Below are 15,670 nucleotides of genomic sequence, written 5' to 3'. Positions count from 1 at the left end.
TCAAAATAAGATACAACCTGCAATATAATTTAATTTTGTATTGAAAATTAGAATGATTAATAATTATATTGTACAAAATAAAAATATTCTAAGTCAATAGATAAACAAATTCAAACAAAACCATTAGTTGTCTCATTTTGTATTCTAGTACATTACCTTAAATATTAGAACCGACTAAGACCACATGCACACAAGACATTTATAACAGTAACCAAAAAATAACAAATAAAAGAAAAACTGTCGTTATTTCACTACCAACTTTTCTGTCCATGTACTTCAAAAAAAAAATTAAAAGAGAAAAAGAGAGACTAGTGAAGCAACTTGGAAGGGCCATAATCAACGTGTTAAGCAAAGAATATGCCTTAACTTTCGGAAGGTTGAGGCTTGAGCCTTTGAGGTGTCTTCATGGAATCGAATCCTAGGTATTTTGCTCTAAAATTTAAATAATATTGCATGGGAAGCCCGATTATTAAGTAACACACTAAAGTACTAAACCATGCAGTTTTCTATTGAAATAATGCTTCAAAATAAGTTTAGTAAACTAATTTAAATATTTAATATTTAATACTTCGTCGTAATTATACTATGCTGTGTTCAGATAAATGGTATTTTTATTTCATAGTTATGGTTGATGTTTTGAAATATTTGGTACAAAATCATTATCATGTGAAATACTTCAATGATGCTGCTGCTGCTTTTTTCTTTTCTTTTTTTTTCCTTTTTTATTCCTTTTCTTTTTGTACATACTTGAATCAGGCTTTTAATTCCGTGTTTGTGTTTTCTTTTTTACTGTTTATTCCTTTTGTGTGAATTACAGGTATTTTTCTTTATAAAAGATATATTTTTTTTTAGTCAAAAATATTTACATTAGTGAAACTAGCCCTCTAAAAATACTTTTCTTCTTCTAAAAAGTCAAACTCAAAATCTGGCTGAAAGATCGAGAAGCAATCATTTATCACTTAAACCAACCGGGACTTATCAGCTATTAATTTCACTAATTATTTATGACTGAAGTCTTGCAATAGAATATAATCAATAATGTATACCTATAATTCCAATTAAGCCTTTCTTATTGACTTACAATAATGTCAACAAAAAAGCAAGACAAACACGAAAATAGGGGTGTCATAGTCCGGCCGATTCGAAAATCTGGTCCGACACCGAATATTTTAGGGACTAATTTGGTATGATTTTACTGGGTTTAGGGTCGGATAAAGATCTAAAAAATAGACCCGATCATTATTTCGGGTCGGGTCCGAGTCACGGCTCGAGTCACCCGAACTCGGCCCGGCAACCCATTCATCATACATAATTTATATTTTATGTTATTAGTGATGGATGATGGCTACTTTTATGTGGAATTTAAGTATTATAAATCTTAATATTTTGTGTTATTAGTCATTATAAGACTATAAGTTAATGTTTTATATTTAAAATGCATAAAATTTTAGACTAATGGCATAATATTGTGTTATTTGTATTAATTTAAATATTTGGTGTTATTAGATAATATTAGTATTGATTATGGTTATACTTTAATTTAGAAAATGGTTAGTTCTTGTTATATTTTTCTAAGTGAATTTTACCATGTCAAATAATGGTTGGAGTTTTCGAAATTTGGATATTTTCACATGCTATCTTACAAGAAGGTATTAAGGTAATGTAATGTTAACGGCCTGGTTTTCATTCAGTTTTTACCCGGTATAATCGTGGCTCGAAAGTGTATATGTTTCATCGGGTCTAGAGTCGGGTTTGGGTCTAACAAATAGGCCCGGTATATATTTTGGGTCAGGTCTGGATCACATCAAACCCGATTTCACCCGACCCATGAACACTCCTACACGAAAAGAACAAATAAAAATTTAGCCATGTATTATGTATACCTAATTTCAAAAACAAGCCCGCTACGTAATCAACAAGGATTCTATCGACTTCTGCCAACTCTTGTTTATAGCTGTGTTTAATAGAAGTGTCTTTGTAGATGTGTCTAATAGAAATGTCTTTTTTATGGCTGTGTGTAATAGAAGTGTTTTTATAAATGTGTCTCTTTATACATGTCAATGCTAATTGTAATCTATATATTCTATCTATTCTATTATATAAAAATTGGATTTCTGCATTTAATGATGGAGTTGACGTGTCATGCTTTTGAGAATGTTTCATAATTTATTTCTTTTAACTCATTAAATATAAGTTATTACAATAAACTAACTATATCAACTAATTGATTTGATTAGATATTTAAATATCACATAATTTATTATAATTTATATCAATTTGATTTGGTAGTATTTTTTAAATTTATTTCTTTTAATATTCTATTAGTATTTTTTAATTTATTTCTTTTAATTTATTAAACTAAATTTATTATTGTATTAATTAATTTGATTAATTTATTAGTCATTCAAATAATAAATTTATGAATAAAATAGGCAACCGGAATATTTTTAATTAATAATCAAATCAAATCAAATCAAATCATATATATTGAGCCAAATTTAAATAATATGTATTAAGGACTAAACTAAAATAAAATGATTTTTTACTTATTCAAATTGAATTCAATAAAGATAAATTAATTTTGCTAGATAATCATGATCTTTTGGTCTACTATATATAGATGACCACACAAAATTATAAGAATTATCATTTTTATCGCTCTTGCTATTTCAACTTTTATTTTCTTTTTCTTTTTTTCTTTATGTAGAATTTCTTTTATGTATAAATGTACTCAAAATGAGAAGGTACGGATGAGTGTTTTATTGATTGTTTGTTTGACGAATACTATAGTCCGAAAATATCTCAATTTAGACATTCTACTACTGTCGATGGAAGTTAAACATGTAGTAATCAATTCTATTATATAAAAAGACGGAATTTTTGCACTTAATGATGGAGCTGACAATCCTGACATGGCATGCTTTTGAGAGTGTTTTCTGATTTATTTTTTTTAAGTTTTAACTCATTAAATACAAGTTATTACGATAAACTAACTATATTAACTAATTGATTTTATTAGATATTTAAATATCACATAATTTATTATAATTTATATCAATTTGATTTGGTAGTATTTCTTAATTTATTTCTTTTAATATTCTGTTAGTATTTTTTAATTTATTTCTTTTAATTTATTAAACTAAATTTATTTATTAATTAGTTTGATTAATTTATTAATCATTAAAATAATAAATCTATAAAAAAAAATAGACAACCATAATATTTTCAATTAATAATTAAATCAAATTAAATAAAATTATATATATTAAGCCAAATTTAAATAATGTGAATTAAGAATTAAATTAAAATAAAATAATTTTTTACTTATTCAAATTGAATTTAATAAATATAAATTAATTTTGTTAGATAATCATGATTTTTTGGTCTACTGTATATAGATTGACGTACAAAATTATAAGAATAGTCATTTTTATAGCTTTTGTTATTTCAACTTTTCTTTTTTTATGTAAAATTTCTTTTATGTATAAATATACTCAAAATGAGAAGGCACGAGTGAATGTTTCATTGATTGATTATTTGACGAATATTATAGCTCGAAAATATCTCAATTCATACATTCTACCACTGTTGATGGAAATTAAATCTGTAGGCCAGCGTATTTTTTATAGTATTGAATAGAAGAATATTTAATAAAATTAACTAGCGGCTCAACAGGCACTATTGTGCCTGTTCAGCCGCTTTTCTATTATTTTTTAAGAAATTATTTTTAATTTTTGTTAATATATTATTTATTTTTAAAATTTATTAAATAAATATTTTTTTATTATTTTAATATTAACGTGGCTTTATTTATATTATATTTTGTTAAAATTAAAATTATTATAAAAAAATCTTTAAAATGTTAAATTATAAAAGTACACAATTGTTCATACCCTTACCCAACGCTAAGGCCCAGAACCCAATGAGAGGCCCAATCCAAAGGATTGACTCTCATTCTGTACCGACCTTCCCCCAAAGAAGTCGGTTCTTATCACGACTTGCTTTAAAGAAGTCGGAGACGAAGATCAGCTGGCAGATAACACTCATTCCAAATGAGTAACTGCCCCAAAAATCTCTCAACCTATTTCCATGAGCCATATCCCAACTTTCCTAAGATAAATGGACGGTTATTCCCCCTTTAAAGGTTGAACTACTCCAACGGTGGTTATTGGTTCACCACTATAAATACTCTGACACCCCTCAGGTATTACTAAGTCCCAATACTCTCTAGACCTGCTCACACCCTTGCTGACTTAGGCATCGGAGTGTCTTTGCAGGTACCACCTCCATTCTCTCACACTCCCAAGTCGGACGGAGGCCCCAAAGACGCGAGCCCGCTCGAAGGCTTCCTTCCTCAGACGATTGGGCCAACCCAACGAGTCCAGCCCATCAATCTCCGGCTACCCATCGTAACATTGGCGCCGTTGCCGGGGATCCGAGAGATCAACCAATAATGGCGGACAATTCACCAGAAGATGATCATACGGCGTCCGATTCAGAACAAGAAAATCTGGACACCGGAAACAATGACGCGGACCTGACCCTCCACCAGGGAGCCAACGACCAATATAGAGAAGGCACCTCTGGGTTAAAAAATCCAAAGGTAAACTCCTCGGAGGGACGCGAATCAGGAAAAGAAGGACCACCCCATGCGACCGAGCTAATGGGATTGGTCCATGGCCACCAAGGTCGTTTGGAACAGCTGAAACAGGAGCTAGAACGACAAAGGGAAGCAGAGAGGAATCTAAGAAAGGAAATAGAGCGGCGAAATGAGTTAGAGGAAAAACTCTTAAAACTAGAATCCTCCCTTAGAAATCAGAACTCCTGCGGCGACCGAGAAGAGTCACCCTTGGGAGGAGAGGATTCGTTCAGTGAGGACATAATGAGGGCAAAAGTTCCAAGGAACTTCAAAAGCCCTGATATGAACCTCTACGGCGGAACCACAGACCCCAAGCATCATTTAAGCAACTTTAAAAGTCGGATGTATCTGGCTGATGCTTCTGATGCTACTCGTTGCAAAGCTTTCCCGACCACCTTATCAAAAGCAGCAATGAAGTGGTTCGATAGCCTCCCTCCAAGGCCGGTCACCAGTTTTGAGGACCTCTCGCGAAAGTTCTTAATGCGATTTTCCATTCAGAAGGATAAGGTAAAGTACGCACCAAGCCTCCTGGGAGTAAAACAGGAGGTCGGAGAACCTTTACGAGATTACATGGAAAGGTTCAACAAAGCGTGCTTGGAGATTCAAGACCTACCCATAGAGGCAGTCATCATGGGGCTATTAAATGGACTTAGAGAAGGTCCCTTCTCTCAGTCCATATCAAAAAGGCACCCCACCTCCTTGAGTGATGTACAAGAGAGAGCAGAAAAGTACATCAACATGGAGGAGAATGCCAGATTACGAGAGCCAAGTTGGCGACCTGGACACCCTCACTCAGCAAATGAGAAAGAAAGGGAGCCCAAGAAAAAAGAAGAGGTCGGTCCCGACAGGCCGAGGAGATATCACTCTTATACTCCTCTAAAATTTTCCATAGTGGATGTATACAGAGAAATCTGCAATACTGAAAGACTGCCACCTCCTAGGCCTATCAAAAACAAAAAGGGAGGAAGCCGCAGCTATTACTGTGAGTACCATAAGATGTATGGTCACTCAACAAATGATTGCTACGACCTCAAAAATGTGATAGAAAACTTGGCCAGGGAAGGCCAACTTGACAGATATCTCATGGAAAGGTCGGACAATCATGGAAAAAAACGAGATGACGGGGACAGAAGAGACCCACCTCCACAAATTCCCGAGAGACACATACATATAATCTCGGGGGGATTTGCAGAAGGGGGACTCACCAAGTCATCTCGCAAGAGACACCTCAAGCGAGTTTACCAGGTCGGGAGCGAAGCACCCGACCTCCCAACCATCTCATTTACAAAGGAGGATGGGCAAGAAGTAATCCCTGGACATGATGATCCAGTAGTGATAACCATGATCGTGGCAAATGCCTATCTCCACAGAACTTTAGTAGACCAGGGGAGTTCAACAGACATCCTTTTCAAGCCTGCGTTCGACAAACTAGGGTTGGATGAAAAGGAGTTAAGGGCTTACCCTAATACCCTGTACGGGCTAGGCGACATGCCAATAAAACTACTAGGATTCCTACCCCTCCATACGACTTTTGAAAAGGGGGAAAAATCCAAAACTCTGAGCATAGACTTTATAGTCATCGACGTCGGGTCAGCATATAATGCCTTGATTGGCAGAACTACCCTGAATCGACTCGGAGCGGTAGTGTCTACCCCTCACCTTTGCATAAAATTTCCAACATACGCGGGGATAGCAACGGTACGGGGTGACCAAAAATTAGCAAGAAAATGCTACAATGAAAGCCTGAACCTGAGAGGAAAGGGTAAAGAAGTTCACACCATCGAACTTGGCAGAGCAAGAGCCAAAGAAGAGCTGCAACCGCAACCGGAGGGAAAAACTGAGGAAATACAGGTCGACAAGGAGGAAGAAAAAAATACCAATATAGGAGCCAGCCTAGAAAAAAACCTAAAGCAGAGGTTGACAAAGCTCTTACGAGATAATTCCGACCTCTTTGCCTGGAAAGCTTCCGACATGCCAGGGATAGACCCCGAGCTCATGTCCCACAGGCTCTCAGTATACCCTGGATCGCGACCTGTACAGCAGCGAAGGCGTAAGCTCGGTCCAGAAAGGGCTCAAGCAGTGGAAGAACAGATACAAGCGCTCTTAGAGGCCGGCTTCATCAGGGAGGTCAAGTATCCGACATGGCTAGAAAACGTGGTGCTAGTCAAAAAGTAAAATGGCAAGTGGAGGATGTGCGTTGACTATACCGACCTAAATAAAGCATGTCCCAAAGACCCTTATCCACTTTCGAGCATTGATACTCTAGTAGACTCCAGCTCGGGGTATCAATACTTGTCGTTCATGGATGCTTACTCGGGATACAACCAAATCCCGATGTACAAGCCGGACCAAGAAAAAACATCATTCATCACGCCTAGAGCGAACTACTGCTACGTGGTCATGCCATTTGGATTAAAGAATGCTGGGGCCACATACCAAAGTTGATGAATAAGGTGTTTGCCCCCCACCTCAGGAACTTAATGGAAGTCTACGTAGACAATATGTTGGTGAAAACCAAGGAAGAAACCGACCTCTTGACAGATCTCTCGCAAGTTTTCAACACCATAAGGTCACATGGGATGAGGCTAAATCACGCAAAATGCACCTTCACGGTGGAGGCTGGAAAATTTCTAGGATTTATGCTAACCCAAAGAGGGATCGAAGCCAATCCCGACAAGTGCAAAGCCATCCTAGAAATCAAAAGTCCAACTTGCTTAAGAGAGGTCCAACAATTGAATGGCCGACTTGCAGCCCTCTCCAGGTTCTTAGCAGGATCAGCATTAAGATCCCTTCCACTATTCTCTCTACTACGAAAAGGATGCCAGTTCGAATGGACTCCAGAGTGTGAAGAAGCATTCCAGGAGTTCAAAAGGTTCTTGAGCCAGCCCCCAATCCTGACCTGACCTCTAATTGGGGAAGAGCTTGTCCTATATTTGTCCGTAGCAGACAAAGCTATAGCATCAGCCCTGATACGATCGAGAAGATGTGGTCGGGCAGTATCCTGTGTACTTCACCAGCAAAGTTCTACAAGGCCCTAAACTAAGATACCACAAACTAGAGAAGTTCGCTTACTCCCTAGTAATAGCCTCACGAAGGTTACAACCTTACTTCCAATCTCACACAATAAGAGTTCGAACGAACCAACCCATGAAGCAAATCCTCTAAAAGACGGATATTGCGGGAAGAATGGTTCAGTGAGCAATAGAGCTCTTCGAGTTCGACTTAAAGTACGAAACCCGGACGGCAATTAAAGCCCAATGCCTCACCGACTTCATAGCAGAGTATGCGGGAGATCAGGAGGAAAAGCCAACTACATGAGAACTATACGTAGACGGATCCTCAAACAAGACAGGAAGCGGCGCAGGCATAATACTGGTTAATGAAAGGGGAACACAAATAGAGGTTTCCCTCAAATTTGAATTCCCAACCTCCAATAATCAGGCAGAATACGAAGCTCTGATCGCAGGTTTAAGGTTGGCAGAAGAAGTCGGTGCAACAAAAGTGATGATATTCAGCGACTCTCAAGTAGTAACCTCCCAAATAAATGGAAAGTATCAGGCCAAAGACCCAAATATGAAGAGATACTTGGACAAAACTTTAGAGTACCTTAGGCGCTTTGTAGAAACCGAGGTCAGACATATCACCCGGGATCTTAATAGCAGAGCAGACGCCCTCTCCAAGTTAGCGAGTACCAAACCAGGGAGAAATAATAGAAGCTTGATCCAGGAAACTCTCTAAGAACCCTCTGTAGTTAAAACAGAAGGAAAACAAGATGTCCTTGAAATAACCGGGCTAAATCTTGGATGGTTGAATCCCTTAGTCGAATACCTAAAATTCGACATCCTCCCCAAAGAGGAAAAAGAGGCCAAGAAAATTCGGAGGGAAGCACAACACTACACTCTGGTGAAAAATATCCTCTATAAAAGAGGAATATCAACACCATTGCTAAAATGCGTCTCGACCTCAAGGACAACTAAAGTGTTAGAGAAAGTTCATAATGGAATCTGCAGGAATCATCTCGAAGCTAGGTCGCTGGCCAAGAAGATAATCCGAGCTGGGTTCTATTGGCCGACCTTGCAAAAGGATGCCACAGTCTTTGTGAAGAAGTGTCAGCCATGCCAAATACATGCAAATTTCCATGTAGCTCCCCCCGAGGAGCTCATCAGTGTAACTTCTTCATGGCCTTTTGCAAAATAGGGGATGGATCTGTTAGGATCTTTTTCCCAAGCCCCAGGACAAGTAAAGTACTTAATTGTGGGAATAGACTACTTCACAAAGTGGATAGAAGCAGAACTATTAGCCACCATCACTGCCCAGAGAATTCGGAGGTTCCTCTACAAAAATATTATCACAAGGTATGGGATACCTCATTCCATCACCACGGATAATGGAACTCAGTTCACCGACTCTACCTTCAGAAGCTTGGTAGCCAGTATGAAGATCAAACACCCGTTCACCTCGGTGGAACATCCACAAGCAAATGGACAAGTCGAGGCAGCTAACAAGGTCATACTGGCAGGATTGAAGAAAAGGTTGCAAGATGCAAAAGGAGCTTGGGCTGAGGAGCTCCCCCAAGTGTTATGGGCTTACCGGACGACGCCACAGTCTGCCACAGGGGAAACACCCTTCCGACTTGTCTATGGTGTGGAAGCCATGATACTAGTAGAAATCGACGAGCAAAGTCCAATGGTGATCTTTCATGATGAGGTTGGGAACATATAGGGGCACAAAGAGGAACTTGAACTGCTCCCTGAAGTCCGAGAGCAATCCCAGATAAGAGAAGAGGCATTGAAGCAAAGGATGACTACCAGATACAACAAAAAAGTCATTCGAAGGAGTTTCACCCCAGATGACTTGGTCTTAATCAGAAACAATATTAGAGTCAACAAATCTGGGGAAGGGAAGCACGCTGCTAATTAGAAGGGACCATACAAAATTAGTGAGGTCTTAGGAAAAGGTTATTATAAAGTGACCGACTTAAACGGCACCGAGTTACCAAGATCATGACATGCTTGTAATATGAAAATGTACTATAGTTAAAAGCGAACTCTACTCCCTGATGTACTCTTTTCCCAACTTCACGGTTTTTTCCCAAAAAAGAAAGGGTTTTTCTGGAGGGGGTTTTTAACGAGGCATCAAAGTAGAGACTAAGGGGCTACAAATTGTCAAAAGCCCTTAGTAGCAATAAAGTACCTTTGCAATAAATAAAGATCTTTTACAATATCTCTTATGAATTCCTTTTTACTTTTTTACTCTTTCTACGAAATGCGCTGACTTAAGCTCGACAAAGCGTGAAAATCCTATGAACCGATCTAGATGGTCGTCAGGATAAAACGACAAGGTACAAGTCGGCGTAAAGAGGTTATATAAGCAGATCATAAAAAGAACTCAGATATTAATCGACCTCAAAGTCAAAAAACTGAGAACGAATAAAATGCATCGCAAAAATAACCTAAGTTATGAAGCTCAATAAAACCCAAAATTGAGTACAAAGGAACAACCCAAAAAAGAGATAAGAAAATACACCAAAAACCAAAGGCCGAATACTATCCCAAAAACTTTAGAAAAAGTTCAAGCAAGTTTAAACAAAGGATGTTCAGCCTAGGTCAGAGCCTTTTTAAAATGGCAAAAGGTTTTTGGAAATAAGAAAGATCGAAAGAGGTTCCCAAAAGAACCGAAGCAAAAAGGCATGCACATCAGCACAAAAAGATAACCTAAAACCCTTATCCAAAAAAGTGTATTTTTAATTTTGTTTATGGCCAAAGAAGGCCATAAAATTGTCAGAGAGTAACCACCACAAACTAAACATAAAGATAAATTGTTTAAAAAAATGGGGGGGGGGGGCCATTTTGAAGAGAGAACTTTTGCGTGGTCTAGAAATTCGCGGATAAATCCTCGTTGCAGGTATAGCTTCTAAACCAACAAAAGTCCTTTCATACAAATGTTTTAGTTGTCACAAGTAACAAACCCCTTAAAAATTGATAACCGAAGTATTCAAACCTCGGGTCGTCTTCTCAAGGAATTGCAGGGAGGTATGTTCTTATTATTGGTTATGAGTTTTGTAAATTGGGGTTTTGAAAGTAAGGAACAAGTAATTTAAATGACAAGTAAAATAAATAAATAATTATAAAATAAACTCTCGGCAAGGTATGAAAATTCGGAAGTCCTATCCTAGTTATTCTTATGAGAATTGAGTTTAACCCCACTTAGTTAACCTAAAGCGAAGGAAAGTCAAGTGGACTAATTAATTAGATTCCCAAGTCCTAGCCAACTCCTAAGGAAAGACTAGAGTTAGTGGAATTCCAGTCAATTAGAGGAATTAATCAACAATCACGATAAGTTTAATAACTCAAGAGCCTCCAGTTAATCAATTAAAGCCAAGAATATAGAAAGAAAAACTAAATAAGAATCATAAATCTGAAATACCTCAATTGTATTTAATAAAAGAAAATTAATCCAAACATAAAGAGTTCATAAGCCAATTTGACAACATAAGTAATTAAATGAGAGCATTGAAGTATCTGAAAGTAGAAGAGAAATATAAAGTAAAAGAAATATTGAACCTGATGAAGAGTTGAAATCCTAAATCCTTTAAGAGGAATCCTAATCCTAAAACCTAAGAGAGAGGAGAGAACCTCTCTCTCTTTAAAAACTACATCTAAATTATGAAAAGTGAATAATGATCGACCTCCTTTTTGAATGGATGCATTCCCCCACTTTATAACCTCTAATCTGTGCTTTCTAGACTTGGATCTGGGCCAGAAAGGGTTTTAGAAATCGTTGGGAGTGTTTTCTACAGTTTCTGGTGCGTGGCGTCTGTCATGCGTTCGCGTAGGTTACGCATACGCGTCATTTGTATTCTGCCCAAGGCACGCGTCCGCGTCAGTCACGCGTTCGCGTCACTGCCTTTTCGCGCTAAGCATGCGGCCGCGTCGGCAGAAGTCGGAGCAGGCTGAACAAGGACCTCAGGAGGGACCCCTGAAGAACTCGGAATATCACCCCGATGAGGAGACTCAATTATCCTTTGCCCTCGAGTCTTTAACTCGGAGTCCGTCTCAGGTCGGGGAGGGAAAACAATTGCACCATCCACCACAATCTTGTCAGGATCCAAAGGAGAGAGGTCCAAGTCGGGAGCAATGACTCCGACTTGCTCCCTAAAGATCCTCCATGCCTCCTCTGCCCCTTAGTAATCGAATCCTCCAGGTCCTGATAGGCGTCTCGATACCCAGAGAGCTCCTTTTTTAGGTCCAAGTTCTCTGTAAAAAGTCTGATGTAATTCTGCTCCGCCTTCTCCTTAAGGTCCTCCGCCATGGTACACTGGCCCATCAGTTTTTTCTCCCTTTCCTGAACCTTATCCTTCTCCTCCTTTAGCTTGGTAATCTCCTCCTTCAACCTCTTCTCCTCCTCCTGATATAAAGAAATTCTCCCCTCAAGTTCCTCGACTCTTGGGGTGGAACCCAAAGAACTGAGGGGAGTATGTTCAAAAATATCCAGGAGTTTGGTACAAACCCCAGCCGCCCATATGCTTCCCTGAACTATGAGGTTTAGATGGTTCCGAACCATAGCATCATCCATACTAATGGTTGAATGAGGAAAAAGGTGGGTTTGGACAAATTGAGGACCATCAAACGCAGCCCCGAAAGAAGAACCAGAGGTCTTCCGTTTCTTCTTCTCAGGGTCAGGGGAAGTTCAGGACGAAGGGGGAGGAGAAGGAAGAGAATAAGTAGAGGAGGAGGATACCATAATAGGACGGGAGGAAGTCCCCAAGTTGTGAGGAGGATGAGGAGGGGGAAGATCGCCAGAAGCCCTTGCCGCGTCCACCCGCGCCTGAGATCTTTTCTTAGCATCCTGGACTTTCTGATAAGAGGAGGCAAAAGCTTTCTTCACCATTTCTGAAAAGAAAAAGACAAATGATCAATTCACAAGGAAGTCAGAATCCCAGAATTAGAAAGTAAAAAACAAGTCGGAATAATTAAGGAACAATTCTATCTACCTATCTGGGCCCGAACATAACTCGGGGACCCTTGAAAAAATTTCTTTGTATCCAAATAAGGGGCCCTCCCCCAAACTTCTCAGAGGAACCCCACGACAGCCTCCTCGACCTCATCTAGGTCGTCCAAACCATACTTCTCCACAGGAGAAGCCTCCAGCCAGTATAAAGGAAAGCGAGGAACAGAATTTTCATCCAGGAAAAAAGGGTGGTGACCCTCTACAGCTTGAACTTTAAAAAAATAAATTTTTGAAATCATGGAAGGATTCGTCAAAAAGATTAAAGACTCTCCGACCTTGAATAGCCCAGAAAGATACCCACTGTTGTTTATTATTTTGCCCACTAAAGGGCTTAGTCATATGAAAAAGGTAAAAAAAAAATCCTCAAAGAGGTCGGAAAATCCAGAGCCTGGCTGATAAGTTGGTAAACCTTCAAAAAATCCCACGAATTGGGATGGAGCTGAGTAGGAGCGACACGGCATTGGTGTAAAACAGAAATTTCAAAAGAAGAAAACGATAGAAAAACTCCTAGTCGAGTGAAGAGACTCTCATACATAAAAAAGAAATGAGGGTCCTCGTCAGAAGCCCTTCCAAAACAAACCCGGTCTTCTAGACCCGGGACAACCAGTTCGTATTTTGGCTCATCCTCATCAGAAGCACAAATCCTATGATGAGTGCGAAGATTGGTGATAAAGTCAGTATCTACAAAAGGTTCTTCCCGCAGAACCGTGACATCCACCCACTGAGCGAGAAGTTCTACAGAAGAAATCTTTTTCTAGAAAAAAGGGGGATAGCGAAACCTATAAAGGAAAAAGAAAAAGGATAAAAAACAGGATCTCTAAAGAAGCCTGGGACCAAAACCTCAAATAAAACAGAGTCACTAGAAGCCTATAAGTCAACCCTCCTCTCAAAATAAAAACATGGAAACAAAAGCATTTCGTAAAAAGAGAGTAGAGAAAAGAACTAACATTTGCTTGAAAAAGGATAGGGCAGTAGAAGGCTCAGAGAAAGAGGAATCCCTTCGAACAAGTGCTTCTTTTGAATAGAGGAGACGAAGTACGAAAGTTTTCAGAAACGAAACAAAAAAAGAGAGGGAAAGTATTTATAAATACGTTAGGGGCATAATGGTAAAAACAGAGGCCGTCATTTAAAGAGGTGCACCGTTCCCAATGTAACTGATTCCCGCGTATGAATACGCAAATTCCTAACGGACGCGACGTTTTGATTAGACGCGACTGTTGAGAATTTTTAAAACACATCGGTTCCTTATCAGGTCGGCTATGATCCCGAGTTAAAATACTCGACCCCAACTCTTAAAAGAAATTGGGCTCGAGTAGGGGCACTGTTCATACCCTAACCCAATGCTAAGGCCCAGAACCCAATGAGAGGCCCAATCTAAAGGATTGACCCTCACTTTATACCGACCTTCCCCCCAAAGAAGTCGGTTCTTATCACGACTTGCTTTAAAGAAGTCGGGGACGAAGATCAGCTGGCAGATAACACTCATTCCAAATGAGTAACTGCCCCAAAAATCTCTCAACCCACTTCCAGGAGCCATATCCCAACTTTCCTAAGATAAAGGGATGGTTATTCCCCCTTTAAAGGTGGAACTACTCCAACAGTGGTTATTGGTTCACCACTATAAATACTCTGACACCCCTCAGGTATTACTAAGTCCCAATACTCTCTAGACCTGCTCACACCCTTGCTGACTTAGGCATCGGAATGTCTTTGCAGGTACCACCTCCCATTCTCTCACACTCCCAAGTCGGACGGAGGCTCCAAAGACGCGAACCCGCTCGAAGGCTTCCTTCCTCAGACGATTGGGCCAACCCAACGAGTCCAACCCATCAATTTCCGGTTACCCATCGTAACAACAATAAAAAAGTGTATATATATATATATATATATATATATATATATATATATATATATATATAAACTTGTTTTGGTGTCCAAATTTTTTTCCACTTTTATCCTTCCTAATAACCTACCCTAATATACGTCAGTTATTTCATGTTACAAAACTCCCACTATCTCATTTTTATTCACGTTCTTTCTTATCTCATAAATCCACGTAACTTCTATAATTATCTCTTTTTTCCTTACTCTCTCTCACTTCACATTACTATTATCTTTTTTTTTTCTTTATTCACGTAACTTCCTTCGTTTTTCATTCATCTTCTCATGGATCATTCTCACTTCATCTAAATATAACGTAAAACGTAATATAATTTATTTTTGTCATTAAATATAAGTGTAAAACTATGTTTATATGTTTGTTTTGATTAATTACAGTTGACAGGATATCAATGGAAGATTCACGTGGAAGTGCTCGATCGACTTGGCAAGACTATGTTAGGCGACGAAGACAAAACATGAGCGAAGAACAGAGGCAACCAGTTACGAGAGAGTATTAGATGAAGAAAATAAATTGACACATCGAGTGGTCTAACTAATATGACAACACCATTACAAGATATCACAAATATGCCCGCTCATCAATACTCTGTGTCAGGTACTCTAAGTGATACTTTTCATTAATAAATTTATGTTGTTAGTATATATCATTTAATATGAATTATATTTTACAGTATATTTTCATGCTAATAATAAATTTTTTAAATATTCAGATACTTGTAATAACAGTAGAATTGGTCCAAGTAACAGACCGAATGGTTCAAATATGGATAAAAATTCTGTATATTTATTTAATTAATAATAAATAACTAATTTGTAAATAATATTAGTAAATCTTTATCTTGATTTTGTCACACATAATAACAACATAATTCTTTTTTTATTTTTTAAATTAAATTTATTTATTTTATACTTTTTACATATATTAAATCATTTAAAATATTTTAATTTTTCATAATTTATTTTTTAATTATTGATATTAAATTTATAATTTTAAAAATAAAAATATAAAAATATTTTTTTAACTCAATAAAAAAGCGGCTGAACAGGCACGGCAGTGCCTGTTGAGCCGCTAGTATATATAATGCCAAAACAGAATTTTTGGTATCTAACTTTATGTTC

The sequence above is a fragment of the Arachis ipaensis genome, chromosome B4, assembly GCF_059453495.1.
Source record: "Arachis ipaensis isolate K30076 ecotype BB chromosome B4, ASM5945349v1, whole genome shotgun sequence".
In the NCBI taxonomy this organism is placed as follows: Eukaryota; Viridiplantae; Streptophyta; class Magnoliopsida; order Fabales; family Fabaceae; genus Arachis; species Arachis ipaensis.
The sequence above is the reverse complement of the archived record's forward strand: the minus strand, read 5'-3'. Positions refer to the sequence as shown.